This window comes from Pinus tabuliformis, chromosome 3_2 (assembly GCF_031772625.1).
Source record: "Pinus tabuliformis cultivar Carrire ecotype Pingquan chromosome 3_2, CPIR1, whole genome shotgun sequence".
Lineage (NCBI taxonomy): Eukaryota > Viridiplantae > Streptophyta > Pinopsida > Pinales > Pinaceae > Pinus > Pinus tabuliformis.
The window spans coordinates 89,287,191-89,293,084 of record NC_142302.1 but is presented as its reverse complement, the minus strand read 5'-3'; the positions used below and the strand labels follow the sequence as shown (position 1 = coordinate 89,293,084).

At 36.9% G+C, this 5,894-nt stretch overlaps 1 long non-coding RNA gene across 1 annotated transcript; it reads left to right on the top strand.

Moving 5' to 3' along the window:
• Positions 1–2,595: 2,595 nt before the first annotated feature.
• Positions 2,596–3,622, top strand: LOC149179976 (uncharacterized). Its single transcript, XR_016257418.1, has 3 exons — positions 2,596–2,750; positions 2,845–3,032; positions 3,126–3,622. It is a non-coding gene; the product is annotated as an uncharacterized LOC149179976 (long non-coding RNA).
• The last annotated feature ends 2,272 nt before the right edge of the window (positions 3,623–5,894 follow it).

The window sequence follows — 5,894 nt, the reverse complement described above, 5'->3', positions numbered from 1 at the left end:
GTCTGCAACTTCCTTTTTTTTTATAAGAGAGAAAAAAGAACTTACCTTTTTTTATAAGAGAAGAAAAACATCAAACATTTTCTAGAATTCATATCTCATGACCTTGCATCTCTATGTCACATATAAAGTCTCAAAAAAACTCAAAAAGTAAAGAAACTTTTACTACTACAACTCTGTGTTCTTCCAACTGTTGTGGAATACTATATAAACTTACCGAAAAATTTTCTTTAGAGCCTATTCTCCCCATCTCTTCCTTCCATGAGGACTGACAAAGAAACTTCATCTTAAAGCTAAAAGTACTAAAATTAGTAATCACGTGCAAGAAAACTCTTTTCATCTCACAAGATTCAGAAGGCAAAAGAAAACCCTATTTTCAAAAATATTTGGGATCTGACACCTTCTCTCAATCAAATTGTAGGGAAATAGTTGGGGTTTCTCAGGAGGGGCATCTACCTTAATGAGAAGCGCCTTGCTTCTAAAATATCTTCTTATCTACTTCGATTTGCCAGGAATTAGTTGGGTTTCCGAGGAGGGCATTGGCCATCTACCTTAGCCTTAGATGAGAAGCCCCTTGCTTCTAAAATGGAATTTAATCAAACATATCCACAACCTTTCAGATTGCTTATGAACAATTTCATGGATAACAAAAATATTTAGCACCTACAACTGCTTGAATAGATTGGGGACTTCTATACAACACATGAAAAGCTCTGCATTTTCCTAATAGTGTTGTAGAACAACATTACTCTGCCCACCTCTGCTTTGCATGAGGAACTGCAACAATTTAAATGAACATTCAGTGTAATGAAAATCATTTAATAATGTAGACAATATCACAACATGAGAGAAACATGTAACATATTATAAATTAAAGAGAAAGACAGTGGCACTAGCTCAACAGAGACATAGTTTCAAATATAAATACAAAGATTTCATTATTACCCACCTTGGAGGCCAAGACCTGAACTCCATCATAATTCACATCCACATTTTCTTGATAGTTTTGTAGAACAAGATTACTATGCCCACCTCTACCTTGCATGAGGACCGATTTTGTAGAATAAGATTATTCTCCCCACCTCTGCCTTGCATGAGGACTGCCGAAGAAACTTCATCTTAAAACTGAAAGTACTAAATTAGTAATTGCCTGCGAGAAAACTCTTTTCATCTCATATGATTTAAAAGGAAAAAGAAAACCCTATTTTCAAAAGTGTTCGGGATATTACACCTTCTCTCAATCACATTGGAGGGAAATATCTAGGGTTTCTAAGAAGGGGCATCTGACTTAGCCTTAAGCTTAGATGAGAAGTGCCTTCCTTCTAAAATCTTCGCTTATCTACTTCGAATTGGTGGGAAATAGCTGGGTTTCTAAGGAGGGCATTGACCATCCGCCTTAGCCTTAGATGAGAAAACCCTTCCTTCTAAAATCCCCGCCTTATCTACTTCCTTTACAATTACCCTGAAATAAGATTGCAATCACTATTGTTTTCAATGCTGCCAATGGCTTAGATGACCCAACGAAGCACCTTCCTTCTAAAATCCCCACCTTATCTACTTCTTGTATAATCATCCCGAAACAACATTGCAATCCCTATTGTTTCTGACTCCTTTTCTTTGTAGTGTTAGACCCTAGTTGCACCCCACCTCATCTTGCAAGTGTTGATGCTAGTTTTGTTTTATCGCAGTTCTATCACATGATAATTATAACAATATTTTTGATCAACCGTGCAAAACATTTTAATTGTCTAACACCAAATCAGGCGGATTATAATAAGACATGAAAGACAAGAGGGGAGTTGATTTCAGAAGGGAACGCCTTAAAAAGTAATCATTTTGAAAAAGTTATTTATTAATTTTATTAAAACTTTTTCATATAATAGTTTATTTGAGCATCTTAATTAACAAAGTTTTGTTAGTGAAAAATTTAGATTTCTAAAAAAATTGAATTCAAATTTTATATAAATAAAAAAGATAATTATATAGAAATATTGTATTAACTAGTTTTAAGGGATAAGGTTGCTAAGTATCTTATCTATTAAAACCATCCTGAGTTCAAATCTCTTGGATACCCTTAATTAGACTTGATATATTATGCTATCTTTAATAAATATGTGTACCCATAATAAATAACAACCACGAACCATAATTATATTAAATATATATTATATTAACTTTTAAATAATTTTTAATTTTATAGGATAAATAATAATAAATCATATAATAACATTAATAATTGGAACACGTAAATAGTAAAAATAAAATCAGAATTAATACACATTCTTTAACCTCTTCTAAAAATTAATTATACTAATTAAATTTCAATTACAAGAATTTTACTATCGACATTTTATTTATTTATTCATACAAATAAAAAAAATCATAGATTGATACTCAAGTATATGTATATCATTGCCTAAACTCTGACACTGTCAACTTTCTTTGATAATTAACTTTCGAATTTTTACGCCGTAAGGCGTTTCCCTCTGAGATCCATTCCTTTTTGCTTACGTGTCCTCCTCTGACGCTGTACCATGAGATGTTAGACGATTACAAACACCAGAACCGTCGATCAAAAATGTCACTCAGGCGGTCCGGGTAATGAAGAGCGCGGAGTGCCAATCGCCATTCTTATGGTTTTCACATGCCGACCTGCAGCCTGTTTTACATGGTTAATATGCCCGTGTGCGCGGTGGATTTGTGGCATATTCATACGAACAACTTTTTGGATGTTTTGATATTAGCAAAATCAGGTAATAAACTTCCGTTACAGGTTTCCTCTGCTCAATGTTTTTTTTCAGATCGAATGTGAGGTCACCTAACTAAGTGCAGGAAAATCCACTGTAGGTAGTATTTCTTGTTGCGTTTAAATCGGTCCGGGTAATGAAGAGCGCGGAGTGCCAATCGCCATTCTTATGGTTTTCACATGCCGACCTGCAGCCTGATTTACATGGTTAATATGCCCGTGTGCGCGGTGGATTTGTGGCATATTCATACGAACAACTTTTTGGATGTTTTGATATTAGCAAAATCAGGTAATAAACTTCCGTTACAGGTTTCCTCTGCTCAATGTTTTTTTCAGATCGAATGTGAGGTCACCTAACTAAGTGCAGGAAAATCCACTGTAGGTAGTATTTCTTGTTGCGTTTAAATACATTTTGGGAAAAATCAACATGTACTGCTGCTTTCACCAACCATTTTCTGTTCTTTGAAACACTCAACAATACGTTGAAGACACGAATTTGTCCGCCAGTTTTTGTTTAGATTGCAATGACTTGTTTATTTAAAAGAAGTACAGCAATGTTTGCTGCAACCCAAAATCCCAACTTCTAATGCATGTTGCAACCCAAGTAACATATTTATTTAACAGAAGTCCATCAATGTATGCTGCAACCCAAAACCCCAACTTGTAATGTCTGCTACAACCCAAAACTCCAACTTCTAAAGCTGTAGCTAGCGCATGAATTCAAGCTATAGAATCCTTATAGAACAAATTTCCCGTTGATAGATAAACTGGTTTAAGGATAACCCTGTTCTATGACGCCATACACCTTTTTTTTTCAGATGAAAAAAGCGATATATTTATCAGTATAGAATTTACATATGATGCAAAATCTGCAGCACAAAGGTGCATATCAGAGGGGGTATTCTGTGGTGACTGTTCAGTGTAAAGACAGACCTAAGCTTCTTGGGATTCACTCACACAGAAAGGCGGCTTTATATTTTCTTTTTTTCTTTCTTGTAACTATATCTGACTATATATTAGTGCAATTTTATGTTAGATCCAACTATATTACCACAACCATATAATCCAACTATATTACCACAGCCATATAATCCGACTATATTACCACAGTCGTATATCGATTTTTTTTTTTTTTTACTATAAACATGATTGAATGGGATATGACGGAAAGAAGCGTTGGTTGACCAAACGGTGTTGACGCATAAACTCGCAGCTCAATGGAAAGACAGTGTAACGGGAGCAAAGAAGAGTGGGCGATAAGCAAAGGACCAGACCAGGGACAAGCGATGTCATAACCTGGACTATAGCCACTACTTGAAGCTCTTAAAGCTGGAATTCGATCAGGTAAATACATTTGTATTGTTTGCCTATCCTGTTCTTGCTGCCGGAAATCCAAAAGAGTAGATAGAGACCGCTTTCCCTGGGCATTTGGCTCCCAACTAGGGTAGCTGCTCTTAAAACCAAGGAATGATTTCTCCATTTTCCCTTGGAAGCTCCTGCGGTCCTTTGACGTATTGAAAGGTGACCCATACTTACTATTTCCATGATGCTCAAAATCAAATACACTTAAACTACAAACATCCCCAACACCTTCTACATTCACAGCGAAATCCATTATGAATTGCAGAATATCATCAACACGCTTTGGTAGTAAAAGGAAAAGAACGTATGGGGTCACAAATATTGAGATCATCTCCTCCAATAACATCATGCCAGTATACTGAAAAAATGATTCAAATTCGCTCCGAACATCTTCAGAATCTTCTGCTCCAGGCCAACTCTTTGGCATATAATGTGTATGTTGAGCTACTAATGCCATTGATCCTTCCGGATCAATTACTAGGAATTCATCAATAATAGCTGCTCTACTGATTGTTGTCATAGTTCCAAAGACAGCAGCATACCAAAACAAATTGCGGCCAAACAAGTGTGCCTCAAGAAGAGATTCATCCAAGAATGCAATAATGATAAGAATCGCCGAACCTTCGGAATTAATCATTTTATTTGCGAACTTGAGAATCGTAGTGCAATGAAGTCTGCAAGCCAAATAGGAAGAGTATTTGCGAACCCAGAGAGAGCATTCCCGGGCGAGGGAAGTGGAACAATCCTCGAATTGTTGGGACATGGAGGTGATTAGGGTTTTATGAGAGGACTTGCGCTGCTCATCTTCATGAGTGAAAATGGTAATGTGACCGTCCCTGAGCAAGCAGTGAATAAGTGCCAAGGTCTTGAGAGTGACCATCCAGTTCTTGGTTCGCTTCAACCGAGTTTCCACCACATTTCTCGGATGTTGCAGTAAGTCGGAGGATTGTGTTGCAGCCAAGGCAATGAGAACGTGAATTTCCTTGGGCAGAATGTCGTTGTGTCGAGTAGATTTCAGAACCGCGATATTGATATCTGCAATCTTGCTTATGCATTTGGCATACCCGATGTTACCAGCATCTTTCAGCGCCCGGGCAGCTTGTCTCGACCACGACTCCATCCCCGATAATGTCAGACATTCAACCACACTTTTGGGAGTTGTAGGATCCCCACCAATAAACCCTCTACAGTCAGTAGAACCATACTCTCATTTTTTGGCAGCTGCACCTAAAAATCATACATAATTGTAGTCCAACGTTACTTCTTCACCCTTTACAGGATTTCTGAGTGCGCAGAAGCCAACACAACCCTCACCATTCACTGTCCACTTCTCCGTTTGACAATTAGGATTGCAGTTGTGGTTTGTATACCGTCCAAGGTTTCCTTTTACACATGCATCAATAACATCTTCATTTTGATTATCACTACTCTGGTCAACATCTCCTTCTCCTTTACTTTCAACATCAACTTTATTTGGATCATCAGCTTGATCTGCATTAGCTTCATCTGAATCATCATCTAGATCATTTTCCCTTCGAGCTTCTTTAACTTCTGCAATTGACTTTTCTAAACTTTGAATTGCTTCTTGAATACTAAATTGTTCAACGTAATTAGGATGTGAACGTAACAGCAGATTGTGCGGCAAACTACGTTCAAAGGCCCCAATGATTATATCGTGTGCCATGGCTCTAATACCACTGTAGCATAAAAACTTATGCTGAAGCACGAAGGATTAATAGCTTGTAGATTTAATTGATAAAAATACACATTGGTATTTAAAATAATTATT